Source organism: Tachypleus tridentatus, chromosome 8 (assembly GCF_004210375.1).
Source record: "Tachypleus tridentatus isolate NWPU-2018 chromosome 8, ASM421037v1, whole genome shotgun sequence".
In the NCBI taxonomy this organism is placed as follows: Eukaryota; Metazoa; Arthropoda; class Merostomata; order Xiphosura; family Limulidae; genus Tachypleus; species Tachypleus tridentatus.
The window spans coordinates 112,745,991-112,762,325 of record NC_134832.1 but is presented as its reverse complement, the minus strand read 5'-3'; the positions used below and the strand labels follow the sequence as shown (position 1 = coordinate 112,762,325).

At 31.1% G+C, this 16,335-nt stretch overlaps 2 long non-coding RNA genes across 3 annotated transcripts in view; one reads left to right on the top strand and one right to left on the bottom strand.

The window, feature by feature from the left end:
* Nucleotides 1-16,335, bottom strand: part of LOC143223224 (uncharacterized) — a 334,153-nt gene that overhangs the window by 110,777 nt on the left and 207,041 nt on the right. The window lies entirely within an intron of this gene.
* LOC143223225 (uncharacterized) lies at nucleotides 1,919-8,057 on the top strand. The gene is made up of 4 exons (XR_013012765.1): nucleotides 1,919-2,075; nucleotides 2,711-2,897; nucleotides 5,765-5,842; nucleotides 7,923-8,057. It is a non-coding gene; the product is annotated as an uncharacterized LOC143223225 (long non-coding RNA).

The following is a 16,335-nucleotide window of genomic DNA, read 5'->3' as shown; positions in this document are numbered from 1 at the left end:
TCAGCTGTTAGTGTTATAGTGTAATTTATTCCCACGTATTTACGGTGAATCTAGACGAAAAGCTCTTATCGTGTTTCTAAGAAAAGCTCTTAGTGAAGATACTGAGGGAAGCTGACGTTATCATCTTATTATCCAAAACTCATTATCCACAAATGACTTTATTAGTAGTCTAACATACTTTACGTGGAATATCGCTCCCACTGTTCCCATGTGTGTGTATCTGTTTTAGGATCGATTACAGTTTTAGTATAATGTAAAAGTTCTCTGTGAATGATGAAATAGGAAATCCCAGCAAACAACCACCGCTTCTTTGTATCGATGTTACGTAATGAAAAGTAGCAAGACTTGTTGAGTAAAATGTGCAAAAACGTGTTTTTCCAATCTAAACTTTCACGAACTATTCATTAAATAGTATGATAACATATGTTTGTTATTGAAAAAACACTTGGTCATCCTTCATGAACCAGTTTGTAATGTGATAAAAATACATAACCCTAACGAAGTCTAATACATTAGTAGTATGTATGTATGTATGTGATTTCTGTATCATTTCGAGAGAAAGGAATTATAAAAAGTGTAAAACGTTCAAGAGGGTAAGGGGTCAAATAGAATCTTATTTAGAAACTTCGAAATACTTTAAATAACAATTATTACATATGCTCACGCGAATTCTCACGCAGATTAATCGTAAATGACAAATTCAATCATAAGAACTTACAAACATGTGTAAGTAATTTCATTTCATTCATTGTTTTAATAGCTTTCCGTTCGTGATCATAATCCAGATGAGAAATAAAATACTTAGGTTCGGCTTTTCAGAAAGCGTTTGACACAGAGCAATATGAAATGGCTTGCAACGAATCTTATCTCTAAGTGTGGGAGATGCATTAACTGATTTAATATACGAGTGACTAGATGAAAGATAGTAGAGGATTATTATAAATGGGGTGAAGTCGAACTGGGTTAAAGATCCAAATGGTGTACCTCATGACTTAGTCTTAGAAGCATTACTCTTTTGATTTATATTAATGACGGAGATGAAGGAACAGTCAATAATTTTCTTAACTTTGCTGATGATATCAATGTTTTGAGTGGTGCTGACTGTGAAGAAAACGCTGCTGAGTTCGGCAAACAAATGGCATATGGGTTTTAATTTTGATAAATGCAAGATAATGCATATGGGTTATCATGATTTGAATTATAATTTCGATGGAAATAACCTTAACACTGTCAAGAAGGAAAAATATCTTGATATAATGGTTCATATATTTCTTAAACCATCCAAGCAGTATGCTGTTAGTAATTTTAGGGCAAAGAGGATTTTGGGTTGCATCTATAGAAGTATTGATTACACCTCTAAAGAGGTTATAATTTATCTGAACACGTCATTAATTAGGTCATGTTTGGAGAATTCAGTTCAGTCTTGGGCTCCTTACCTTAGGAAAGACATTGAAGAGTTCAGAGGAGGGTTACTAAAATGGTACTTAGGATGGAGGGTTTGTCATATTATGAGAGATAAAGATCTCTAAACTTTCTTTTTTTAAAAAAAGAGCTAGAGGGGATATGATTGAAGTGCTTAATGTTGCAAAAGCACTTGATAATGTTGATGCATCAACATTTTTCATAATTAATTTGTCGTCTCTCAATATTGTTATGTTATAATAATTTGTAGATAATTTGATTTTAAACGTAAAAGCTGAAAGTTTAAATAATATGTTTTATAGCGGGATCATTTAAGTAATATTTGGAAAATTGTTCAAACAATACACAGTTGAGAATAAAGAACTATTTATGGAAGTAATAATATTTTCTTTAGGTGTTAGTAGTGTTTACTCATTAAGTTGGCACACGTTTGTATTGTGATTCATGAAACAAAATAACTTGTTTAACTGGATATGAGAATCAGTCTTGCTACTTAATAGTTCCAAGTATTACGCAAGGCAATAGAAATCACTGTTATTTTGTTGAATAAAAAGTCACGTCATCACTTAGTGTATATATATATATAAGATAATAATTTCATAGCCTTCGATCAGACTCTGGTGCGCACCTTGATTTTCACTTCGTACAAGAAAGTAAGTAACATTTTGTAATTATTCAAATACTCTTCGGTTGCTTGCTTTTTGAGAAATTGTTCTCATTATTATAAAAAAAAATATATGTACAATACTAACAATGTGAAATTCGCAATGAAGTAAAATGTTTAAAACTTCGCATTAACGGGTATAAACCACATTCACGTTAGGTAACAAGATAGTGCCAAAACTATACACTTTTGATACATTCGGATGAAACTTACGTGTTATAGGTATCGAACGTTGATAAGATGGACTAAATTAGAAAAATATCTGGCACGTTCTACTAGGACATCTAATAATATGTATATATATATAATAGGATATCAATAAACCTGAAAAGAAAGCTTTAATAATAATGTTCGAAATTTTCTAATGACACATTGATATTTAACATGTTAAGAATAATGAGCTTTGAGATAATCTTTAAAATCTTGCATAAAAATGTATGTAATCATTTGTTATGATGGAACAACCCCATTAACGAAGAAAATATATTTTATCTGATCCTTTTCTCTCTTAAATTCTTGTGGCTATATGTTCTCTTGATATCAGTTTACTAATTTTAATTCTGTTTAGTTTTATGCGTACCAGTATGGCATGATTCAAAATACGAAATTTATTGTGTTTTTTAGATAATTATCATGAACAAGTCAACGATCTTTCTTTTATGCCTTTTGATATGTGGAGTTGTAATTGAGACTGAAGGTCATTGCAGGTACCACTGTGTACTCCTTTACTGCAGACATGGTATTTGCACATACTTATGTACACGGATTTGCCATGGTGTGGTTCCATACGAATTTAAAGATAAACCTAAAGGTAATATTATCATGTAAACAGGTTAGATCTATCTATTAATATATTTTTTCCCTCAAAACAATATTTTATGTATTATTGCTTATTCAGTTGACACATATGCACACTTTTCAAAAGTACTGAATGTTTAAAGGAACGAAAACTCTTAAAACGAGCAGTTAGGTTGTACCATAGATACAAAAAGAGAATATAGTAACGTATATTTACTATTTCTCTTCACTCAGGTCTCAGGTAAGGAGAGCTAATTATATATTAGCTGGAAACAATGCATAACCAGTATAATGAGCAGAAATTTGTTGTGTGCAATGTAATTAAAGTATCTTAGGTACTAAAGTAACAATTTTGATTTTGTTTCACGTTAAACACAAAGCAACACAATGGACTTTATTTTCTCTGCCCACAACGGGCATCGAAAAACGTAATCTAGTGTTGTAATATCAGTGATGTCGAGAAACCCACTTGTTGAGAAATTTATATGCAAAAACGGCTCGTTTGGGTTGAGAAAATATTTTATATAAAAGAGCTAACAACGTTTGGACCTTCTTCGGTCATCGTCAGGTTCACAAAGAAAGAGGTAACTGACCGAAAGCTGACCACATGTTTGAAAGGGGTGGGTAACTGAGTGTCGGAATGTAGAGGGCGGTATTAGATGTTTGAATATATAATTTTATTTATTTTATTATACTAATATAGGAATAAAGGCGTTCCTTTATATTGGTTTATTTTGGGTTTAAGTTGTTGTATAAGTAAGGCTTCTTTAATTTTGCGTTTGTTTATGTTTGTTTCTTTATTTAGTATTTGAGTGTTTTCTATGGTTATGTTGTGTTTATTTGACTTGCAGTGTTCGAAAACGTGTGAAGGTGACTTTTTATGTTCTTTGAATCTGGTTTCCATTTTTCTACTTGTTTCTCCAATAAAGAAGTCGTGGCAGTTATCACATTGTATTTTATAAATAATGTTGGTGTGGTGTTTGTCAGTATAGTTTTTACATAGTATAGACTTCAGTTTTGTGCCTGGTTTTTGAATAAATTTGGTATTAACTGGAATGTCATATTTTCTTACTAATTTTTGCCAAATGTTGGTTATTTGTTTGCTGATGTCAGGAATATATGGTATACAGCAGTATATGGTTTCGTGATTTTTTGATTCGTGAGATATATTTACTTTAGTTGGTTGATTTTGCTTTCTGTCTAGATGTGTGCGTATAATGTTTTCTACGGTTTGTGGAGGAAACTTATTGATGTTGATGAAGTATTGTTTTATTTTGTCTAATTCATCGTTAATTTTATCTGGTGAGCATAGTTTTATGGCTGTGTTTATTTGGTTTCTTAGTATGTTGAGCTTTTGTTTTGTTTGATGTGCTGAGTCCCAAGGAATGTATAGTCCAGTATGGGTGATTTTTCGGTGGATTTCTGTTTTGAATTGTGTGTGGGTTCTTGTAATTTTGAAGTTAAGAAATGATATTTGATTTCTTTCTTCCTTTTCACATGTGAAGTTAATGTTGGGATGTATAGAGTTAATGTGCTTGAAAAAATTAAGTATGTATTCTGTAGATTTGAATCTCCCAACCGTGTCATCTACATATCTGTACCAGTATAGTGGTGGATGTAATGCTGTGTTAATTGCTTGTATTTCAACTTATGTCATAAAAATATTGGCTAGAACTGGTGATACTGGGTTGCCCATGCTTAGGCCATTTGTTTGTATATAGTTTTGGTTGTTGAACATGAAGTTTGTCTTTATCGTGGTGAATTCTATTAGGGTTGCTAACTGGTTACTGGGAATTTCAATAGTTGGGTTAGGGTCTCGGATATAGAGTTCTAAGGCTATCTTGTAGGCTTCAGTGGTTGGAACTTCTGTAAAGAGGATATAACATCGAAACTGGCCATTAAGGCTTTATGATTAAGTTGATTTAGATTAGACTTGAAATTAAAAGAGTCTTTGATGAATGAGCTGGCTGATGTTACATATTTGGAGAATGCCCATGCTATGTATTTACCAAGATTGTAATTAAACGATTCATATGTGGACATTATTGGTCGTAATGGACAATCTGGTTTATGAGGTTTGAGGATGCCGTATATTTGCGGTGTGCGTGAGTCGGTTTTACGTAGGTAGGAATAAAGTGTTTGTGAAATTGTGTTGGCTTTTTTATTTGTAGTAGTAATTTGTTCAGTTGCGTATCGTGTGTCTTTGTTGGATTTGTGTGTATTGGTTTAAATTTGTTCGTGTCTGATAGGATATTATTCATTTTTTGGATGTATTCATTGGTGTTCATTATGACTATAGCGTTACCTTTATCTGCTTTTAGAATTTTTATATTTTTGTCTTGTTTTAGGTTTTTAATGGATTTAATGTCTCTTTTTGTAAGGTTGTTTTATTAGTTTTCTGTTTTGTGAAATTATGTTGATGGTTTTGTGAGAAAATTCTTTGAAAAATCGTTTAAGATGTTGTTTTTAGGTGTTTCTGGAAAATATAAATTTGTAATTTTACCTGGGAAGTTTGGCTGTAGGATGTCAATAAATTTATCTAAGTTGTCTTCTTTCTGTTGATTGTTTTTGGTTGTTTCCTTGTTTTTCTTCTCTGTAGAAAATATCACAAGTCTCCTGGCTGGGTCTTCTAAACATGTTTTGATATAAAATATTTTCTCAAACCAAACGAGCCGTTTTTGCATATAAAAAAGTGTTGTAATATCGTCTGCCAGTAAAAGTATTCTCATTCGAAAAACAATGTTTGTATTAGATTAATGTCTTAGCAGCTACTCCAAACTTTTCCGATACTGAAATGCTGCATCTCTCAGTTCAAGAAAAAATGTTACTTTACTAATCATACGCATACCTTAATCACTTTCATACCTTTTTATGTAACAGAGAAAAAAGTGGAATTCAAAGAGGGAGAAAAACCACGAGAATTTGATTTAAATGAGTAACTGACGTCTTTATGCAATGGTAAGTATATCATCAGTTATTTGATAAACTAGTGTTACGAATATGTTCAGTTTCCTTATTATGGTTGCCAACATTTTTATGTTTTGGTTGTTCCTATCACAAACTAACTCATACCAGCGTAAATATAATCGTGTTGTTTATTACTTTTACTCATTGTAACGGATTTACGATAATGTATTTATTTTGATATCTGTAATTGTTTTGCTTAAATATATATTTCGAAATGCATCTATCTGACATATTGTCAAATGTGTATTGCAAAATTCTCGCCTGTTTTCTAAATTTGTAGAAGAATCTTAAGTGTAAGAATCAACAATATATGATTTACAAAAGCACGAGAGCACTTGTTGAGCCAACTGAGCTTTCGAAAACCTCGTCTTAACTTTGATAAATCGATGCGCCAACAGGCAGTTTACATTTTATTCTGTTGGTTTGGTAATATTAGTATATTATAAACCTGGGAAGTTCTAACTGTAGTTAGAATTTATTAATCTGGTATTTAGAGATACTTGATTAGAAGTGTTTGCAGATGTTGAACATAATTAACCATTTAACATAATAAAATTAACTTCAAATATTAATAAGAGGGCATTAGGTTCTGTTCTTTCATTCCTGAAAAATTATCTTGTAAGTGACGTGTGAGACCTGTGAAGAATAGAACTATATAAATCAAGTTTCGTATTATTATTATTTATCTCGGACGAATATCCGATTTATTTTGTTACGTTCGTTACGTATTACGATTTCCTATAACCGAAAATTTGAATTTAGAAGTTTATTTAGTTATTACCAATATTGATCTATATACTATAGGTCTAATACTGAATATTTTAGCGACGAACCAAATACACGACGAGCAAAGAAATCCTGAATTGATATTGTTACACCTCTCTTAAGCCAGCGCTTTCTTTTCTTAGCTGGCTTCACGCCACTTAGAAGCATATATTATTAATTCTTGCTCTCGAGAATCATGTGTAAATTTTGATAACAGGCGGGCTTCTGCAATAAATGTCCAACAATATACGTCACTCGCATCAAAGAGAAACAAATGTAGATATTAATATAAATTTATAACACTGAATCTGTTACAATCATTATTTAAAATAACTGTTATTACAAATTTTATTGTTGTTTATATATTAAAAAAGAGAATTATGTGTATCAATATTGTTGGCAAATATCATAAATGTAATACATATCGACATTTAATCGCCTCCTAAATTTAAATTAGAAATTAACTCAGTTTGAAGTCAATCGTAATATGTAACATAATAATTCGGAGATTCGTCTGGGGTCAATGATAATACGTAATATCATTAACACACAGAAATAAAAATAGCTTTTGGTTCTTACTGGCAGTACATTACTTTCTTCCTTTGCTTCTCGCGATTGATTTATTTTAAGTAACATATTTTGGTATTATTTTCTGTTGTTGAGCTCGTGTATTTTATATTATTTTCTCAAACTTACAACGTATATGAGATTAAAACGTTTGAAACTGGAAATAGTATTTATTTATATAAATAAACGTTAATGTTTGTAAATGTCTATTTGTTCAAATTTCTTGATGAATCAGCATCAAACCTGACATTGTGATACAGGATGACACGATGAAGGTCATGGGGTGTTGAAAAAATTAATTGAAATTACTTTCTATAATAACAAACATATACCCGCTGGTAGGATAGTGTTAAGTTTATGGACTCACAACTCTACGATCCGGGGTTTTATTCATCGCTTTGGTCACTGGAAATAGCTCAATGTGGTTTTGCATCAATCCAACCAACAATAATAAACCGATATAGCACGATAAGGTTTGAATAGATTGTTAAGTTTTTAATAGATTTAATTGATTTTTAAGTATACAGATGCAACATGGATTTTCTCTGCGATATGCCTACTTCAGATACTAAAACTCGGAATCGTTGTAAATCAGCAGACATACTTCTGTACAACTAGAAGTAGATTATGAAAATTACAGTTTGCCAAAAAATAACTAAATCCAAAAGATTATCACACGATTCACTTTTTCTTGTATAAAACTTGTATATTCAATATATATTAATATTTTATTTTTCAGGATCTTCTCTTTAACCTGTGAGAGCTGGAAACATCTGATTTACTTCTTTTATTCTTTTACTTATATTAAATACGTCTTTTAAGGTGTAAGCTGATTATCTTTACCGAAAATGTCAATAAAAAACATTTAATATTTTGTTTGGTCATTGTTATATATCTCTGTTGTAATTATAAGCAAGACGTTTAATACTGAAACATTCACAAACGACAAAACTTATAAGAAAAGAAAAAATGTTTTTAAGGTCTCGTTATCTTTGTCCACGGTGAATAATTATGAGTCATTAATGATTCAGCGGTAAGTTAAGAGATCTTATTTCATACTTCCTGTTTACAGAGATGGCACAATTTTATTTGAAAAGGCTGTTCTGCAAAACAATTTTGAGTTGATAAGAATAATACTCTATAAAGAATATATTGTTTGAGGAGCAGATTCTTTTGTCTAACACAATTGTTTTAGTTACCCCTATGGCGGTCATAGGTGAACTATCTCTCTACACCCATTTTGGAAATCTCTTCATATCCGCCGCCTCTCCAAATTTTAATGAAAACATACAGAGATCAACCTTTCAGATTCAAAAAGTCCTACAAAGTGTTTTGAAGTATATAACTCCTTTGCACGAGGAATAAACAAGAAATTAATGTCTTTGATATTTAAGGGACAAAACGGTTGTTTTCACTAACGTTAATGCACGATATACTCAGGTGGTTAAGGAACTTGATTTGTAATCTGACTTGTGTGTGTCAGTCAGTCATCAAATACTAAAGTTATATTATATTAAGGATGTTTAACTTTGCAGTTTGCACAGTCTTTAGGGACAAGTATAATTTGTATAATGTTTAATATAATATATATACACACACTTTGATTAAGTCGATTTAAATTGAATCTCCACTCTACTTGCAAAATAAAACAAAATTTAATGCACCTCATCTTTAAAATGGAGTATTAATCTGTTGAATATCTAAAACAATAAGAACTACTTTCCACAAACTAATGTATCTCCACTTTCAGTTGTTGGTTTTGAATTTTCTGTAAATCTAAAAAACAGGATATTTGTCCCTCTGTACTCCGCGGGAAATCTAGCCCTGGGTTTTAACAGTGTAATAGAGAAAGCTTTTTTAACAGTGTAATAGAGAAAGCTTACTTCACACACTGAGGTATGAATGGATTAGAACTTCACAAACTGTGAACTTGAGAAAGTTGAGCCTTCTTCTTTAATTCAGTAGAATAAACTACTATCAAAATGTGTAACTTTTCACACCTTCAAGTAAAAGTATGAAATTATTGAATGATACAATGAATTTTTACGTGAGAAATAAATGTTAACTTCTATTGCTTTTAAAACATCTCTACACTCAGTTGGAATAGCTTTATTCCTATTCGCCTTTCATATCAATTGAAATGTAGCATGTGAAACCGTATACAAAAAGTAGCTGTTAACTCTTCCTAGTTCAAATTGCACATCGCTAATCAGTAGTTTACCTTTTAATAGGTTGAGAGTTGATTTTCTTGATATTGCAGCTAGGGAAAAGATAAAATGGTTAACTTTTAGTATGATCTTTAATTTTAGCTAAATTTGCCAGACTTTCTGTAAGCTGTCATCAGAGAATGATTCGATTTTGTAAGAAACTTCATTAAAACTAGACAATAATATTTCCAATTATCTAAATGACTTAAAGTATAACTTTTACCTGTGACATATTTTGTACACAAATTAATTTGATCTTTGTAATCTTTCCTCTAATTTGATAAACAAAAGTAAGCATTATTTTTTTGGGGGTATTAAATCCTCTTTATATGAAATTTCAACATCAACAGGAAACCTTTTTAATTATATTGAAATCAATTCCCAGCTCTCAGGCAGAGTTAACTGAGATCTTATGTGCATATATACATATATACTGCAACCAATATATTAAATAGATCGTCAACTAATTATACAACTTTAAAATCATCTCAAATATATATCATACGATACAAATAAGCTTATGATAATAAACTTACCCTTCACGTGAAATTGCATTAGCACAGATGTTTCAACCCCTTTGACGAAAATTATCTTCACAGCATACTATATCAATACTAAACTTCCATTTAACAGCTTTTTTTTCTTACCCTTCATTTGATTCAAATCGTCGATGGGTTGTGATCAGTGTAATTGACAATATATTGTTAAAATGCAGATACACATGTATTGAAATATTCTGAAGCCAATGTTTCATTATCCACGGTTCAGTAATTCTTTTGGTGAGAGTTAAACATTTTAGAAAAATAACAAATATGGAGTTCAATATCTCTGTTTTTTAAATGCGACAGAATGGGGTCAGCGCGACAATCGGTGCCACCAACAGCTAATTCGGGAGGCTTATCAAAGTTTGGTGCCATCAGTACAAGATAAGTGCATAATGAAAATATATTATCACTACCATATTGGCATTTTTCAGACAACTTGATTTTTGTTATTTTTTCACTAGATATATTAATAGTACAGTGACGTCAGCAAAACGTTTACCAAACTTTCTATAATAACCAACCATTCCTAAAATATCATTAAGCTTATCCAGTTAATAGTGGTTGGATTATTCACAACGCAATCAACTTTGTCTAGTATTGGAGCAGCTTGACAACGACCTAGCTAAACAACTTTGGCCTTAGAAAAATCACTTTTTGCCATATTTACAGTGGTATTGACTTTGTTAGTCATTTCAAAAACACCACGTTATACACATTAGTGTTCTTTCCAGGTGTTACTGTAAATTACAATATGATCAACACAAATACAAACATCCAACAGTGTGTTGAGACATTTATTCAGCATTATCTGAAAATTGTATAAGAATTTTTCATTCCAAATTGGCATTAAATAGTACTGGTATAATCCATCAGAGGTGATAAAAGTAGAGATTTCTTTTGCTAGGTTAGTTAGTGAACAGCCCAGTTTCCCTTAAGCAAGTCACATTTTGTGACACAACGAGTTTTTCCTATTTTAGCGATTCAGTCCTCCATTTCGGAATGGAATAAGAATATGTCTTTGTCAAAGCATTAGCTTTGCGAATCTCTGTAGAAAATACCACCGAACAAGAGGTGAATACCAATCACTTTTACTCGGTTCTGTAATGGAATGATCCAGCTCATAAGATATTTGTTCACGCATTTTATCAGTCTTGATTGAATACACACGATATGGACGTTGTTTTACAAGAGAATATTGTCCTACGTAAAATCATAAATAGCAATATTGGTTTCATTAGGAACGTCCGCAAATATACACACATAATTCAGTAAATACATTTCTTTCCAGGTTATCTGTGAACTACTGTTCTTTCAGTAACTTCAAAAGGACAACGCACTGAATGGCCAAACACCAAATTGAAAGGACTAAACCCTAACGACTCCTGAACTGAATCACGAATAGCAAATAATAATAAATTAACTCCTTCATCCCAGGCCTTCTCATTATCAAGAGAATAAATCCAAATAATATATTTAAGGTACACTAGAATCTTTCAAGAACACCTTGCGATTCAGGATGGTAAGTGCTAGATTTCATCTGTTTATCGACGAGCTGGTAAAATGATCTGCTGAAAAACCCCGACATAAAATTTGATCTTTTATTACATTGAATTTCATAAGGCAAGCCAACAAAAGTAAAGTAATTAATCAGTGCCTTAGATTTTTTGTTGAAATATTTCTTAAGAGGAAGATAACTTCAGAAAATCGAGTGGATGCACACATAATTGTCAACAAATACTGATGTTTTAATGGAATTTTTGGAATGGACCCAACAGAGTCAATAATCACACGACGATAGGAATCTTCGAATGCTGGGACAGGTTTCCAAGAAAAAAAAAAAAATTTTATGGTTCGAGTTTCCAACCATTAGACAGGTATGACAATTTTGAAAACCGAGAAACATCTTTCCTAATTTTTGGCCAAAATAATTATCTCATAATTTATTTACGCGTCTTGTTGACTCCTAAATGACTTCCCAAGGGTAGTTCATAGGCAACTTTCAATATTTGCGAACGATATGCTTTTAAAACAGTAATTTGATAAAGTAAAGTCTCTTTCTTTGAAGTTGATACATTTGGTTGCCACCAGTTTCTAATGAGCACCCATTTTCACAAAATTTATCATTTGAGTCCTTTATAGTGGAAATTATTGTCACATTATAAAGCCCCATAACTATGGCAACCAGCAAAATGCAAAACTAGCATTATCATGTTAGGGTAGGCACCAGTGTTGTAAGTCGAGTCAAAACATGCCTTGATTATTAAAAGAGTATACAAGCTCTCAGAAAGAGCTCACAACCTCGTAACTTTTTTGTCATTCTGTGTAACTTGAGCGTCTGGTCTCCATCAAAATTAAATGGAATACATAACAGGTAAACTTCTACTAGAATACTAATGTTTTAATATCCACGTAGTGGAGAAACTACTTGATTCTATTTTAAATATTTAACTTCATTGTCCATATAATACACCACTAACTTTATAACTTGAGTCTTAAAACCACTTCCAAATGAACTCAAATTTAATATGCACCAACATTTCATACGAGATTATTAATGCCTTAATTGTTAAAGAAATAAACAGTATTTGCCATGTCAAGTTGTTCAGTTGTTTTAGGTTTTCTTACAAAAACGTACAAAGAAGTAGAGTTCCTGCAGGAACCTAACCCTAAATTTTAGCATTGTAAGTACAGAAACCAGTAGTTCAGAACTTAACGTGTTATGAAAGTGCAAAAAGTGCGACTGTTTTAAAATGAAACCTAATCGCAGAGATCAGCAATCAATACTAATAACTGATAAATATCACGTGGATTACAATTTTCCAGCCTTTTCTTCGCTGCAGCAACTAACTTGCAAAGACCTTATCGTGGTGCCAGTGATAAGAGAATACATAGCACATGTCAAGACTAATTTACAGGATTTTTCTTTCCCAAACTATAAATACCATTCTTACTGTAAACCTACAAATAAATAGTTTGTGTTTACTACAAATTATTATAGATATATATTTTTATGTTAAATGTTTTATCATATTACTCAGTTAATTTCTATTTAGCACCCCGTTTCATAGTTTGCAACGCCCCTAGAGCATTAAATAGCGGCAATACTGTGTGTGATATTTTCATACTACAAGGAGCTCCATAAATTTCTAAGTGATACAATGAATTCAAAATTAAACGTGTTAATTTCTATTGGTTATAAAACATTCCGTTGAACCCTAATAAGCTTTCAAATGAACTGAAATTTAGCACATGACAGTTTCTTATTTTACACTTAAATTGTTTAAATATTTACTCAAGAAACGCTTACTTTAAAAAATTAAAGTTAGCTTGTGATTAATTATAATGGCCCAACATGGCCAGGTGCCATACTGCCTTTTTTTCAAGTTTTCACTGCTCAATTAGCGACGGTTATCGATGATAGAGTTTGTGTAGCTTTCGTGAAATTAAACACAACAAGAAAAAACAATAATTTTCTCTCGTGTATGACATTTCACCATTTTTTCGGGAAGAATTGCTTTGATATCTCTTGCCGTATATAGTTTCCATCATTCTTGCTATTATATGTTCTCTATTTATTCCATATTATGTACTAGAATTGAGATCACATTTTATAGCTTACAGCTATGGTAATTCGTATGTTAAGAATATGACTGTTTTTTTTTATTCTATTGAAACTCCAAACGTTTGCAATAATTCTCGGAGTTCAGAAAATACGCAGCCTCATATGTATATACGAAATTCAGTTCTCAAAAGCTTAAAAATATGAAGACTGTTTTTAAAGAGATTCGTGTTTATAAAGAGGAACGTAAAGTTTGCTTTTCAGTGTTCACTTAATAAAATGTATGATACAATCAGAAGATTTGTCAACAGAAGATAGCAATAGTTTAGGTCAATACCAACAACACGAGATTCATAGATTTCATGGAATTACAAAAAGATTATTAGAATCGAATTTCTGTTTCTTAATAAAATCATTTCTGTAGAGAAATAACTAATTGATTTACAATAACAAAATATAACTTTCACAAAGCATGTTAAGAAAACAGAATTATATTGTAATTCAAAACAACCTTTCTTTGAAATTTAAAACAAGACATTTGTTGAGACTCAAGATAGGCGTCTATTAAACAAACTTAAATTTGTGAAGAATGATATCAACAATGATATATTGTTTCCATATCTAACGAGGCTGAACTAGCATACTATTGAAATGTACTACGGGAAAACTATTAATTATTATAAAGTCTGTGGAAGCCAGAATGTTTATTTTACATGAAAGAAAGTGTTCGTACCCCTTCGTCCTGAGTGTTTTTTACTCATAACTTACAAAGTATCACGATTAGGCTAATAGAAGTATAATACATTATAAATATTATACTAACACAGATCTACATACATTTGTATGGAAATTTAATGACAAATAAACTTTTCATAAACCAAAATAGGAGGAGAAGAAAGTGTTCATACAGTTCAGAACGTGAAAAAACTGATATTCTCGTAAAAAATTTTGTTTACTTTGGCGAATAAACTACATTATACCATTCCAGAACTAGACACTGGGTTCATAATTACTGAAATTTAAAGCAAATTTAACCAGCGTCTATTAAACAAACTTAAATTTGTGAAGAATAATATCAACAATGATATATTGTTTCCATATGTAACGACACTGAACTAGGATAGTATTGAAACGTACTATGGGAAAACTATTAATTATACCAATGTCTGTGTGTGCCAGAATGTTTATTCTTATTTTGCAAAAAAAGAAGAAAAATTATTGAATAATATCACCATACGAGTATACTTAATGTCACTGACAGTCATTTATTTTGCACTGTGATATACCATGATACAGAAAATCGTGTTGTTGTATTACGAAGTGTCAATATACTAGACGTTTATAGATACAGTTTTGATTTTGAAAGTGATATTGAAAAATCCAATTCTTTTCACGCAGCTCTTGATAGAATTTTAAAAAATGTGCTCAATAACTTGTCAGGACAATAGAAATGACGAAATGTAAATATATAATCAAAATTTCAGATATTAAAATTTTAAGATAAATTCATTTGACATTTCTTTTCAGTGGAATGTTTTATCAAAATTGTTTGATATCGCACATGAACAAACTCGGGGAATTTTAAAAGGTTGGTTTTCCCATAATTGTGTTATCGTAACATTTCATACCACAAGATATTCTCTCAGTATGCTTGTCAGAACCTATTGGTGTAAAGATAAGTCGTGTTATCTACTGCATTGTCATATCATTTGCAGTTTTGCTGGTCGATGCTGAAGGAAGTACAATAAAAGTTTAAAACAGGTAAAGATTATTAGCTTTAGAATATACAGCTCTGGATTGATTTAAAACTTCATAGATATTTGCAATTGTTATTTCATAATTTAATATATGTAGTGTAATTACTGTTAGAAATTTATTTATATGATATTTTACCATTTATCCAATTTTGGCATGTCAGTTTTTCACCATTTAATAAATTTAGTCTAATACTAAGTAACTAAATAATTTAATAGAGCAAACAAGTTCATTTCAAACGTGGTCTTGCACACATTGGTAAAAGTTGGAGAAACCTATAATGTAGGACAAAATAGTAAAATTTTGCATTAGTGTAATATGTAAATTAGAATGGACATATCATCCCATAGCAAAAAAAAAACGAAAACGGTTATTTTCTCTCAAAGCAATGTACGAGTTCTAGAAATATTAGAAAACTATTGAAATAATGAAACACGGTAAAATCAAATTTCCCTAAATAAGGATGAAGGGTTATAAAATCAGTAATTATGTAGATGGCGCGATGTTCATTTGTGAATTGTAAAATTGTGTCACGTGAAATAGGCTTTCTACTAAAGTAACACATTAACTGTTATCTGCACTCCCTCTGTTATACGAAACATTGTTCAAACATAGAGAGACTTTTACATACGTTGATTATTTTAAATAAAGATTTTAATTGAATATTATAAAACGCCTCAGTTTTTAGTCTTTTTTCTTAATTTTATGCTGTGATTACATCTTAAATAGCTCAAGAGATGGCGTCAACATCAGTAGGGTTTGAAATGCAAAAAAAAACTCGGAGATTCCAAGAAATATCTGAATAGAAATATTTTAAACTACAAAAAACTTTAGAGAGATATGTTAGACATTATCTGAAGCTATTTCATATTCTTTATTAAATGCTCTACTAAAAGGTGGGATTTACTGAACATATTAACGGCCTCATGAGGAAAGAACGAGCATATTTGGTGTAACCTGATTCAAACCTGACCCCTCCACTCATGTCACGTGCCTTAACTATGGACATGCCAGACTTGAGGTTGTTTGGGGTTTACCAATTAATTCGGCTCTATTATTTGGCTGGAATATTTTCAGTTTCTTGAC